A 14,829-nucleotide genomic window follows, 5' to 3' on the forward strand; every position below is an offset into this window, starting at 1 on the left:
TTTATTAATGTTTGCATAATAGATGCTTGTCCATCTGTTTACTTTCAAACTTTCTATATCATTATATTTTAAGTGAATTTCTTATAGACAGTATATAGTTGGGTCATTTTTAATAGAGTCTGCCAACCTCTGTCTTATAGTTGGTATATTTAAACCATTCACATTTAACATAATTACTGATAAGTTGTGGCTTAAGCCTACCAATTTTTTTGTTTTCTCTTTGTTCTCTCAGTTTTCCATTTCTGTTTTCTTTTCCTCTCATCCTATGGGTTACTTAAACAATTTTTAGAATTCCATTTAGATTTATCTGTATTATTTTTTAATGTATCTTCTTGTAAGTTTTTTAGTGGTTGCTCCAGATATTGCATTATATATAGATAGCTAATACCTCTACTGACACTATGGATGGCAGAAAGGTGGTCCCATTACAATTGTGCAGTGATGAAAGTCCTGACTCTCGCTAGGTCTTCTCTGATACCACTCCAGCAGAGGAGTTTCTTTGTTACAGCTTGGAGACGGTGGGGAGCCTTTTTTGGTGTGGGCGAAAGTGGGGCCATGGTTTTCCTGTGGTGTTTGGCTGGAATAGAGCAGTTATTATTTAAAACTTTTATGTCTTCCTAAGCTGCCCCTTTCCTGGATCTTAAGGCTAGAGAAAGCAGGATTGAGCAGCGGCTATTCTTTTTTTTTTTTCTGGCTGTACTTGTGGGTGTTCCCAGGTTACAAGTTTATCAAGCTCTAAGTCTGGGATATCTAAGACAAAAAGAAAACTCAGGGCATTTACCATTTTGGTGTTCCTTGGGTCCTGAGAATCCTAGCTGGTCTGCCTTCTTCTTTCCCTCTTTCAGAATCTCCTTATGCTTGTTTTATATATACTGTCCAGGGTTGTACTTAACATAAGAAATAGAGAAAAATATGTCTGCTCCATCTTCCCAGAAGCAGAAGTGCTTGTTCCTTAGCTATTTAATGAAGAATAATTAAAAGAATAGAAGGACTATTTGCACAGATGTTTTGAAAAGACAAAGCATGAGCTATCCATTATGTTGTCAGATAAATATATTTATTGTGAGATAAATATATACTAGTTATCATAAAATTTAAATTAAACCTGTATTTAGCCCGGCCGGTGATGCTCAATGGTTGAGCTTTGACCCAGGAACCAAGAGGTCACAGTTTGATTTCCTGTCAGGGCACATTCCCAGGGTGCGGGCTCCATCCCCAGTAGGGAGCATGCAGGAGGCAGCCAATGGATGATGTTTCTCTCTCTTCGATGTTTCTATCTCTCTATCTTTCTCCCTTCCTCTCTCTCTAAAAACCAATAAAAACATATTTTTAAAAAATTAAACCTGTATTTATTCTGATTCTTATCATCAGAAAATTGAATTTCTCTTTAAGGGAAATAGGAGTTGTCTTGTAATGTTGAATTATTTTAGTAATTCAAAACATTTTTCAATTATAATCTTGATGCCATAAATGTTGTTATATGAAAGTACACTTGTATTAACATGTTGTTAATAAATGTTTACATTTGTGGCAGGTCATAGATAAAGCAATTCTCAGATAAAATTCTGCACAGCTACAAGCATTTATTAGCAGATAGCACAAAAGCAACCTGTTTTCTTAGCTAGATGAAGTCTCAGGCTCTGTGTTCTTAAGTACTCTGACCACATCTTGCATAAAACAATATATATTCAAGCAAAACAGCCCAGCCAGGTGTGGCTCAGCAGTTGAGCACTGAGCTAGGATTCAGGAGATAGCGGTTCGATTCCCAGTCAGGGCACATGCCGGGGTTGCGGGCTTGATTCCCAGTCGGGGGTGTGCAGGAGGCAGCCCATCAATGACGACTCTCTCATCATTGATGTTTCTCTCTCTCTCTCCCTTTCCCTTCCTCTTTCTGAAATCAATAAAGATATATTTTTAAAAAGAAAAGAGGAAGGAAGGAAGGAAGGAAGGAAGGAAGGAAGGAAGGAAGGAAGGAAGGAAGGAAGGAAGGAAGGAAGGAAGGAAGGAAGGAAGGAAAATTATACAGGCAAAATTCAGTTAACCCCACTGAGCCTCAAGTGACCAGAATCTTCAAAATTGTGGGAACCCATGATCGTATCATATTGAAACCACAGGCACCAACCCCACATAAAAAGGAAGATGTACTTCCCTAGCCTCTTACACTTTTTTATGCAGAGTAGGAAAGTGTCTCTAAAATATTTCGAACAATCCATGTATCTTAAATGCCAGTAATTTCAGCAATGAAAAACAAAACTATTTCTAAAAGCCATTGTACAAAAGAGCAAGCATTAATTTCACCAATGGGAACCCATTTATAACATTAACAAAATGTCTAGCCCCTTTTTGATCAGAGATAAAGACGGCTGGAAGGGTTGAAGGGCTGTCTGTTCAGTTAAAGATCAACTGGCCATCCCTAGAAACATGCATGCAGCCTAGGTTAACTGCCCAAATCTGAGTGAACTTCAAGCAATTCAGACACACCCACTTACATGTCTATACTGAATTATTTAAAACAAAAATTATTTTCCACATAGTGCACACATTGAAAAAAAATAACTTACTCTGCCTATTTTCAACAACCCACTTGAAAGGAATAGCATATTCACATGTCATTGTGGGGTGAGCCCTACGCATCAAAAATTGTGAAGGACATTATTATTATATTTTTATTCTATTGCAAAAACTAAGTAGTTATTTCTGTCCCTTTTCTCATTCTTCATGAAAACATCCACTGTTTCATGTCACCCTTCCAGTGTCATCCTTCACATCAGAGAGAATGCAGATCCAATTGCTGAGAGTAAGTAATAGGAAGGACAGGAAGAAGGCAAAAGTATGGACAAAGCATTTTATAGTTTTATAGTTTTTCCTGAAGTAGAGCAGCTGGTAACCTCCTTGTGTTATAGAGTCACCTCTTGTAAGATTCTGAAAGTCTCTATAAGCTTCTGAGAGTCACTGCTTTTCTGAAGCTTATGTTAGGGTAGAGGAACAGCATTCTTTAGAAAGGTTGTTTTCCGATTCTTTTTTAAAAACTTCTATTCTGGTAGAACAGAGGGAGTGGTTGCTAAAACCCACCCATCTGCCTACCACTACTCAGCCCTCTCCCCAGAAGGATGGCTCTCAAAATGTGTACCCCATTCCAGACTTACTGAGTCAGAATCTCTAGAATTAAGGTCCAGAATCAGCATATATAACAACTTCCCAGGTAACTTGGGAGATGGCCAACTTTGTGCCTTCTGAAACATAGTTTAAAATCACTGTATTACAAAGTTAGTTTAATAGTTAACATAACAGAAAATCGGTTCTCAATGGCAAACAGTAAGTGGAAACAGAACGACAAACGCTCCAGTCACAGCAAATAATTAAAGAGCAATCAACACAGGCAGTCCTGGGGTCCCAGGTACACCCTAGACCAAGCCCAGGTCAAATGACTTGCTGTTGCTTTTGTCTCACTGAGCTATGAGGAAAATGGTAATAGAGGAAAAAGAAGATTTTCCCTTTCAAATCCCTTTCTTTATGAAATAGCCTTTTTAAAAAATAGCAATGTATTGAAATATTTTAGGTCTTATTGAAACCTATTTCCACCTTACTGTGGAAAAATGACATTTAAAGAAAAAATACATTCCAAGAATACATTCCAAGAATACATTCAAAGAATATCATTAATAAAGGCATTCTTTCTCAAGCTGGCACCAATGATTTAACTGATCAGCACCATCAGCTAACATCAATCACCACGGGGACATGTGTGGCATTCCAATCAGAAGAAAGGAGGGGTTCAGAGGAAGTTGCTATATAAAGTCAAATACAGGGAGAATAAACAAATACCTATGCTGTCAAAAACAGAACAAAACAAAACAGTATACTTAATGGGCCCTCATAAGTCAAACCATTGCAAGCAGGCAATGTTAATGTTAAAATTGCTTTTACTTGCCCTGGCTGGTGTGGCTCAGTTGTTTGGGAGTTGTCCTGTACACCAAAAGGTTGCCATTTCCATTCCTAGTCAGGCACATGCCCAGGTTGTGGGCTCCATCCCCAGTAGAGGGTATGCAGGTGGTAGACAATTGATGTTTCATTCTCATATCAATGTTTCTCTCTCTCTCCTTTTCCCTTCTTCTCTCTCTAAAAATCAATTAAAATTTTTTTAATTGCTTTTATATGAACTGTTTATGTTTTCAATACTTTCTACCTTCTTGTATTACTTTTCCTGTATGTAGGGATTTCATAATTTTGCATGTAAAACATAGCAATATTTGACTATACCTGTAATATCCTAAAAATAAACCAGAATGCCCAAAAAAAGAATAAATAAATTTAAATATGTATGTTTCCAAAGAATATATGGTGGCATAGGAAAAGTTCTTTATATAATTTTAAATTTTTTAACTTAACTTTTTAAGCAGAATTATGAAACTGTACTTCAATATATGTTTAATCCCAATTTTGTAAACATGAGTACCTGTTTACTATTTGAGGTATATTAAAAAAACAACTGGAAATAAATATACCTAAAATGTTAACAGTTAACTTTGGTATTGAGTACATTATTTTCTGCTTTACACATTTTTTGTTTTAAAATTCTCCACAATAAATGTGTATTTGTCTTATAATTAGAAAAAAGATATATTTTTAAGTGGCCAAGCTTCCATTCTCTTGAAATAACTCTAGGATCTTTTTCTACTTATTCAGGCATGATTCACGTTCTTTTTAGCAATAAAACCACCGTAACTCATTTTAAAATATCCTTCAAACACAAAGACATTGACCCATATTTGAACAAAGATCATCAAAGCTTTAAAACTCTACCGTTCTAGACATCTGTAGGTGTCATATATTGGTACATTTATTTTATACATAAAGAAGATACAGGGTAATAAGGAATTTCCCCCAGAAACTGGTGTGTCTGCCATTTTGCCATTCACATTCTGTTGTACTAAATTTAGGCTTTATAAAAGATATTTCAAATACTAACAACTGAGATGTCACCTGTTAGAGAAGCATAGCTTGAGGATATAAATCATACATACATTCTGTTCCTAACTAAGGAGAAAGATTGTCATATGTCACTGGAGACAATATAACAGACAGCTGCTTCTGTGATGGCAGTTCTTGCATCAGTCAAAATGTTGCTTAGGAAATACTTATGAGGATAAGTCAGAGTTATATATACTGTTACCCATGGGGCTGAGGACAGTCATCGACAATACGTGTACAAGACAAAAAAAAAAAAGCGCCACATAAATTTTTTTTTTTTTTAAATATATCTTTATTGATTTCAGAGAGAGGAAAGGAGAGGGAGAGAGAGATAGAAACATCAATGATGAGACAGTCATTGATCAAGCCCGCAACCGGGCATGTGCCCTGACCAGGAATCGAACCCCGATCACCTGGATCCCAGGTCGATGCTCAACCGCTGAGCCACGCCCAGCCGAGCACGCCACATAAATTTTTTACTTTCAAGTTATTCCAGTGGCATATATAGCAAAAAGAGGTTTGGGAATTCAGGAGGAAAAAATGAAAGGAAATTCAAGCTCCAGAGTTGCAATATAGGAGAGATTTGGAGGTAGGAAACTTGTTGATAGGGAGGAGGGGCACCTTGTCTTGAAACTATAGTTAAGCAGTCCTGGGTTCAAGTCCTAATTATCCCACTTAATACCTTTATAACCTTTGATGATGAATCACACAACTTTTTTATCCTAATTTTTTTTATTTGTGAAAGGAGAATTAAAATACCCAAATGGATAGATTGCATGACTATGAGAATTACATGAAGAAATATATGCAAATTATTTGGGTCAAAGGTCTTTGGGTTCCCCAGTAAACAGTTATTCATCTTTAGTCCATCTGTGAGGAAGAAATTAAGGCATTTGGTTGGTGGGATGGATTAGGTTCCATGGAACCAGATGGGGCCAGAGTTGTTACCCAAGATAGCACAGGGTCCTAATGGCAAAAAGAGCAAAAGTCAAGTCTAAATCCTTAACACGATTTTTTTTTTCTAACTATGAGTCACAACCCATTAGTGGGATGTACATCGATTTAATGTGTTGTGATTAGCATTTTTAAGTGAAATGGAATGGGCTACATTTGACTTCATCAAATGAGGTAAGGGTAAACTTCATGAAACTCTTATTTTGGTTTCATATGTATGTATATGTTAATGTATATATACTAAATTGTGATGTGAAATGTATTTCTCACTGTGCATCAAGGTAAAAAATTTTGAAAACTGCTTCTTTAGAGAAAGCCAGGTTTCACAGTCCCAGCCCAAAGGCCCGCATCACAGTGATTCAGAGTTTGAGGGAAGTGGGATAGAACTGATTAGGAACAGTGTGAGAGAGGGAACCCCAGTGATTGCTAGAACAGGCTTGAGATGTCCACTCCCTATACCTAGCAACAGCATGCAGTGAGCCAGGCTGGCTTATCACAATCACAGCAGATCCTAGATAGTAGAGAGATTTGGTTCCTGGGATGCTGGGGGCTGGCAGCTTCCTTCATATTCCCCAGGGAAACCATTGGTCACCTCTACTGGGGCACCCTAGGTTTTATTCACCTCTTGCTCTGTGGTGCTTCTCACGTAAAACCTATTTTCTTACCTCCCTCCTGCCATACACACCTCTTGAGGCTGAGCCCTGTTCTCATTCTTCCCCACCTCACTTCTTTCAAAATTCCTTGTGCTCAGCTGCACCTCATTATAGTCCATGGCCAGTTCCCATGAATCTCCTTCCCCTCACATCTCATCATCTCTGCCCAAAACAGAATTGATTTCTCAAGGCTCCACTCATAGAATCAGAACAGATGAAACACCACTCCAACATGAAAACCTCTCAATATTTAGCATTTCTTTAAATTTGACGAACTTACCTTGTGTGTCTTCATTCAGTCACCAGAATAGACCAGAGAGATGAAGCATCGCCAGAAACCTCCTTCCTGGGGCACAGGTCCCAGAATATTGCCACCAGGAGCAGACAGGAGTCCCTCTGTTTGTAGTGGCTCCCAGCTTATATTTTCCCACAAGGATCTCATGTATGATTGTCAGGGGCCTTTGCTGAGGTACCCACAGTCTACATCTACCACCTATCCTGTGGGAAATTATCTTGATGCCATTGCCATTTTGACCAGAATGTCAAAATACTACCAGGAGGTCATAGAATGGATTGTTAAAAATCCATTCATAACACACAGAAAGAAGGGAAAAGGGATGGTGAGAAGGAAACACACTTAAGATAGGGTGCAGACAGGATGAAATGGTCTCACTGCTTGAATCCTGGGTTAGCAGAGTACATTTGTATTCTCTCTCTCTCTTTTACACACACACACACACACACACACACACACACACACACACACACACCCCTTTCCACTGATGGCATGGTTACAAAAACCAGAACTGAGATTTGAACAAGGGGGCCCATGAATGGAAGGTACCCAGGGCCCATCACACATTGGCTTCATTGGAGAGATGTAGGGACAAGTACCTCTGGCCACAGCTATAGCTCACTACTTAGCCAATAAGTAGCCCTGGGTTTATTTGTATTTCTTGGGCAGAGGACACATGGGGCCAGAAATGGCTAGGAATTAGCGTCTCACAAATACTATGTGCTTATTTAGTAAACTGAATACTTTGTGCCTTTTTATACTTAGCATATCTTATATCCCATATGTAGTTAGTTTATAATGAATATTTAGCACCCAGGACCTCATGAAGATTAGATATCTTTTGGCCCTTTTACTCCTTTCTGTCTATGTTTGACACACACCTGCTCTATTTACTAATTACTTATCTAGACCTTAAAATGGCTTACCTATGTTTATAAATGTACCTTCTATAATAGAATTATAATATTTCAAAAGCAAGTGTACATAACAACCACATTATCCCTAACTGCCAATCTAGTAACCCTATAAAAGAAACTAATTTAAGCCAACATAACTGTTGATATGGGGAATCAGGTTGGCCTCCAGAGCAGACCGGCTGGGTTTAATCCACTATGAGCTGTGTGACTTGACTCAAGTCACTTATCCTCCCTGTCCTTCAGTGTCCTCAACTATAAAACGGGATGATAATGGTATCTTTTCTATAGGGCTATTGTGAAGATTAAATGAAATAATCTAAGTAAAGTACTTAGAACAGTGCTGGTCATGTAGTAAATGCTATATAAGTGAAACTGCTGTAATTTCCCATAGACCCCTCATACAAGAGCACGGGAACATCTCTTTTTCCATCTAAGTCATCATCTAGACTTAATGCCATATCTAAGGCCTGGAATCTACTTCCATTCCCTTCGGAAAAATTAGGATGGTGTTTGCCTTATCTCAGATTATGTTGACAAGGCAAAGTAAATGTAAATATGACATGATTGTAATGCAGTGGGGTCAGTCCAACGAGAGGGGAAAGTTTAAAGTATTACAGTCTCTAGTTCACTCCCCATCTCCTCTCATGTGAACCACAACAATTTACCATCATTTGACCTTTCTTTCAACTCACAATTCCTATTCTCTATAGAACTGATTTTACAGATTTATCTGGCTGTGGTTTTCTCTCCTTCTCCTGCCCTATTAGGTTCAAATCACTCTACATCTGTTAGCTAGCCTCTGAACAAATGCATTCTGCCCCTTCATCCATTCTCTACATTTAGCCAAGAATGAATCATCTGGTGTCTTAAACCAGAGTTCACACATCCAAACCCCATTTGTCAACACCATCTGCATAGCCAGCCATTTCCACCCAAGATCTTCCTCTATCATCCAAATCTCATTCAAATGCAGAAACAACGAATAATGATAATGGCCACCATTTGCCAAATATCTGCTATGTGCCAGGGAATGTACTCAGAGCTTCCCACTCTTGATCTCTGAGCCTGGTATTATTGTTAGCACCCACAGGCTTTCCTGTGAGGTGTCTCTCATACACCCAGAGACAGGAAATATCAAAATGTATTCAGAATTAAACTATAAAACCAATACAGAAATATGCTGCTACCTTAAAGACCCAGAAGGCGAAGAGTTGCATTATTGACCGAAACCAACTAGAATGTGACTTCACTCTGAGAAAAAGTAACAAATCCAATCAGATCCTCAGAGACGCCCTTTGATACAAAGGCTTCCAAGCCAAGCCCTCCTCCCCGTGTGTCTGCTATTGATTCCCAAGTTACAAAGAAAGTACCCTGGTCTTCCTGCTGAAACATTATCCACCTGCCTCACCTACAAACACACACGGCCATCCATCTCAGCCCAACCAAAGAAAAGGAAATGGCATCCAGGCAGGGTCAATAGCTGAATTAAACATTCAGAGAAATAGAGGAAAAGCAAGAAGGACAAAAACACTTTAAATTCCATCTAGTTTCATATTATATCCCTAAAGTCTGCTGTAATGCTGTCAGTGAGCCTCGATAAAGGAATAGTAGAAAGGACTGCCTCTGTCCACATCCCCAGCCCCATCCAGGGGAGAAGGAAAAGCAGAGGCAAAGGGGAAAAGCCTCTTTCATAACTATGCTGGAGAGAGGAGGAGGGGGCCAACAATTAGTATGTAATCTCAATAGTCTGAAATTACTTTTCTGTTCCATGCCATGTGCACACCCTCCATTAATTTTGCTCAGGTTATCAAAATCTTGAATTTCCTGATTTCTATTTGGTAATACTTCTCTTATTTAATCCTGGATTCCTTCAAAATTCCAACACACTGAGATGTTGAGAAGCAGCTTTCCTCAAGCTTGGTGGTCAACTTCCACTCATTGGTTAGCATGAAAATTAACACAGCAGAGTCCCAGTTCCTTCCAGAATCATACCCTGTGTTTCTATACTCCTGGTGGCCTTGGGTTCCCAAGCAAGCTTTACCTTCTGGGCTCCCCTTGCTAAGTGGCTTCTTGGGTTGCCTAGGCAATCTGGGCTTCTGGGTCTAGGCACCCTAGTGCCATTTACACCATTCTATCCCTACTCCTGCTATCTTGGGATATGCCTTTGCTGCTGCCAGGACAGCCACTTGCTATTGCCAGCAATTAACCAGCAATCAGAAGCAATTAGCAGCAGCCTGAGTTAACACATGTTAGAAACCACTCTGCAAACTCAGAGAGAAAAACCTCTGAGAATTTTAGATAATGACTGACCTCTTTCCATCCTTCAGCTGCAGAGAAAAACATCACACCTAAATCCCCAGAACTCCAAAGCACTACCTGTGTGCACCGGATCTTATAAACTCCCGGGAGCCACACCTGCTTTGGGGCCTGTATATCTTTCTGGAGTTCCCTCCTTGAAACATGGTTTGGCATGTTCAGGTGCAGCCAGATGGCAAACTAGCTTCATGCTGTCCTTAATGATAAAGGCTCAAAAGTCACTCACCTTAAACTCCTTCCATCAGCAAAGTGGCACCAATGAACTTCACAGGGGCAGTGCTTAGAAGTGGCTCACGGAAAATGAATCTTAACACCCTCATTATTCAATCCAAGACACAAACTGGCTGTGCCCAACAGCCAATGCCAAGATGTCAAAGTCTGCAGAGAGATAAGACACGGACATAAGTGTGGAACTGCTGAACATCACTTGGAGATAACCAATTGGCAATCCATCTACATATAATTAAACAAACATGTATTGAACATGTACTATGTTCCTGGCACATTGCAGGCACTGGTATTTAGAGCTGAGGAGCTCACAACCTGGAGAGGGAGAGAGAGGACTATACGTAGACAGCTACAATACAGTGTGATAACCATTGTAATAGCAGAAGGCATTGGGTGCTGGGGAAGCTTACAGGGACATCAAGAAAGGCTTCCTGAGAAGTTGATGCTCAAACTGAGCCTTAAAGAACAAGTAGAAGTTAACAGGGCAAAGACAGCAGAGGGCCCATCATGTGGGTGAGGGGATAGGATGGGCACAAAGTGGCAAGAGATGAGACTGAAGGAGAGAGTTCTAAGGTTCCTTAAACAACTACCTCTAGTTTCTTTTATAAAAAAGAGCCATGAAGAAATACATATAGAGAGGAAATAGTTATGAAGAAAGAAATGGCAATAAATAAGTACATATCAATAATAACCTTAAATTTAAATGGATTAAATGATCCAATCAAAAGACATAGGGTAGCTAAATGGCTAAGGAAGCATAATCTATATATATGCTGCCTATAAGAGAGCCACCTCAAAACAAAAGATTAAAACAGGCTGAAAGTGAAGGGATAAAAAAATATATATCCCAGGCAAATGGAAATGAAAAAAATAGCTGGGGTAGCAATACATATATCTGACAAAATAGACTTCAAAACAAAGACCATAACAAGAGACAAAGGTCACTACATAATACTAAAGGGATCAATCCAACAAAAAGATATAACCTTGTAAACATATATGCACCTAATATAGGAGCACCTAAATATATAAACAATATCTTGGTGGACTTTAAAGGAGATATCAACAGCAATACAGTCATGGTAGGGTATTTTAACACCTCACTGTCATCAATGGATAGATCTTCCTGACAAAAAAAAATCAACAAGAACACAGTGACCTTAAACAACACACTAGATGGGATGGATTTAATTAATTTTGTAGAACATTTCATCCCAAAGCAGCAGAATATACATTCTTCTCAAGTGCACATAGAACATTCTCAAAGACAGACCACATATTAGCACACAAAATAAGTCTTAACAAATTCAAGGAGATTGAAATAAACAAATAAGCAAAACAGAAACAGACTCATAGATACAGAGAACATTTTGATGTTTGCCATATGGGAGGGGGGTTGGAGGCATGGGTGAAAAAGGTGAAGGGATTAAAAAGTACAAACTGGTTATTACAGAATAGTCATGGGGAGGTAAAACAGAGCATAAGGAACACAGTCAATAATATTCTAATAATCATGTATGGTGTCAGATGGGTGCGGGATTTATTGGGATGATCACTTACTAAGTTGTGCAACATCTAATCACTGGGGTGTACACCTAAAACTAATGCAATAATCTATGTCAACTGTAATCGAAAAATAAACATTATTTTTAAATTGGGGGGGTATGAAAAAGGAAAAAAAAATGTGGCTCCTTCAGAACTTTCACACATCCCTGGTAGAAGTGTAAATTTTCAACTACAGTTGACTCTTGTTCTTTATAGTAGTGTGCTCTATAAAGTTGCCGCATACACTAGATTAGCAAATATTGAACCATTGCTCCTAGGGGAACAAGTCTCTAGTAACAGTGTTTTTTATCAACCAATCAATACATAACATGTTTCATGTGTTTCTGTTCAAAGACAACTTATTTAATATATATTGTAGATTTATTAACATTGAACTCTTGGCCAAAAACACTATAACTCATGCCTGAAGAAAACATTTAATATATTTTCTCTGTAAGGTACATCACAGCCTTCTGTGCTTAGGAACACTAGACAGCACTTCAGCACTACACTTGGGAGCCATTTTCAACAGTAAAATCAACAAACAACACAAATAAATATAAAAATTGTGGCATTAATAGACACATAAAGGATACTTATCACCTTATTCGACCTCAGCTGGGAATGTGCACATCGGCAACTCATTTTTTTTTCTACTCTGCATGTCCACAGCTGACCATGCAAGCAGCATGAGCATTAATTTTGGAGTTAGAAATAAATTCTATCATGATAAATAACAAATATAGATTCCGCAAATAATGAGGATAAAATGTACTTTGGAAAAGTGGCAGTTATAATAATTATTATAAGTAAATTTGATGATGAGCATATGCTGTGACCCAGCAATTCCCTCCTAGGTGTAAACCCTATAGAAATTCTGTACATGTTCAGCAGAAGGCACATACAAGTTTGTTTGTAATACTTCATGTGTATTAACCCTAAACTGGAAGCAACCTAAATATCCATCCGCAAAAAAATGGTTAAATATATTTTAGAATATTTACATAATTGGAATAGTATATAATAACAAACATTTTAAAGCTGCAACTACATGCAAATATGAAAGAACTTCACTAACATAGTGTTGAACAAAAGATGACACATACAGTAGTGTTGAATGGAAGAGTACTCACAGTGTAATCCCACTTTATAAAACATTATAAAGTCTATAATATTTTATTTTTTGTTGAAGAATACATATAGGTTGTAATGCTATAAAGAAAAGCAAAGGCGCCCAGCCGGGCATGGCTCAGTGGTTAAGCGTCGACCTAGGATCCAGGGAATCAGGGTTCGATTCCCGGCCAGGGCACATGCCCGCGTTGTGGGCTGCAGCCGATCAATGGTTCTCTCATCATTGATGTTTCTATCTCTCTCTCTCCCTCTCCCTTCCTCTCTCTGAAATCAATAAAGATATATTTAAAAAAAAAAAAAGAAAAGGAATTATCACAATAATTATTTAAGATGTACACATAGGTTTTCATACACTTTTCTGTATGTATGATAAACTTTATAATAAAAAATAAAATGTTTCTTAAAAGAGTAAGAATGCCCCCCAAATAAAATTGTTATATGAGGGGGGAGGCACACAAGGCCTTCTTTCAGGGACGCTTTTTAGCCTTTCCCAATGTTTAAAAGATTACTACCTTAATAAGAGCGTATATTGATTTCGTAGCTTTTTCTTAGTATTATATTTAGGTTGGGGCGCTTCCTTTATCTCATAATTAAAAAGAAAAAAAATGTAATGAATGCAGTGTATTTATGCCGTCCATGAAATGAAAGTAATCAAATGAGATTATATTGGTCAGTCCAATGACTAATGCTTAGTCCTTTGGTTTAAACTGGAATATGGGGTTAACAGCAGTCACTAAGTTAGCCACAACCATATATCTCAGCCACAAAAGTTAATGCATGAAATTGCAACTGGTAGAAGTACAAAGAACCTTCTACCTAGAAGTATACTAGTGAGAGCTCTGAGCACTTTGGAAAACAAAAATAAAAAGTTGAACTGTCTGAACAACAACATCCAAGTCACAAAACTTAAAATAAAATAATCCTCACAGTTACCAATTTTTCTATAGGAGGAGTGATGGGAGTATAACTTCTCTTTTGCTCATGATATTCAGTGGAGAGAACTTTCATCTATTAATCCAGAGTTTATCTCCGCCGCCATACAGATGAGTGACTTTGAACTAATCATGCAGCTTCTCTGGACTCTACTTTTTTCATCTGCAATACATAGAGCATGGGCCAGCAGATCTCTAAATTGCTTCCCAGTGCTAAGATTCTCTAAAACCTAGAGTGAGATGTTTTTAAAGGAGAAGCCTTCACCTTAACTCTCAACCTTTAAATTAGTCTGCATTTAAATGATAAATGACCTGACAACCAAAGGAAATACTAGAATCAAAAGGCAATCAGAATCTCAAAGGACTTTTTATAATTATAATCCTAATATAATATTTCCTTACATAAATGACCTTAAGTGGAGCTTATCAATATAACCCTCAGCATGTAAAGCAAGAACCCAGACCTCAGGGAACTGAAAGGGGACATAATAAAATTAAAAGAAAACCATACATATGATAGTACAATAACTTCACAAAGTTTCTGAAGGGCCTTTTTCCAAGCTGCTCCTCACTGCCCCTCTGATGCTTAACTGAGGAGCTCATTAGGCTTAAGAAGCACAGGTTGACATTTGTAATATGTGTTTCAGGTTATAACGTGTTGCTAAATGTGAAGAAATAAAATCAATGCGATGACCTTTGATTTAAATAGGTGGATAAGCATATCCAATGCCTGATCTGCCTGCCATGACAGCCACAGGTGACAACATTTTCACCTTGTCCTTGAAACATTAGTAAAGTGATTAGGTCAGGAGCACTGAACAGCCAAATGGTTAGCTCCTCGCCTCCCTATCAGCACGGGCCTATGGGTCCTGGCCTTCAGTGTTGGG

General features: G+C 38.2%; 1 protein-coding gene across 1 annotated transcript in view; it reads right to left on the reverse strand.

Moving 5' to 3' along the window:
- CRH (corticotropin releasing hormone) overlaps positions 1 to 14,829 on the reverse strand; it is a 139,323-nt gene that overhangs the window by 67,420 nt on the left and 57,074 nt on the right. The window contains exon 4 of the mRNA XM_081117262.1: positions 10,333 to 10,484. The gene's annotated coding sequence lies outside the window, so the exon portion shown is untranslated. The remainder of the gene's footprint in view (positions 1 to 10,332; positions 10,485 to 14,829) is intronic.

This window comes from Miniopterus schreibersii (assembly GCF_964146895.1).
Source record: "Miniopterus schreibersii genome assembly, chromosome: 17".
Taxonomy (NCBI): Eukaryota; Metazoa; Chordata; class Mammalia; order Chiroptera; family Miniopteridae; genus Miniopterus; species Miniopterus schreibersii.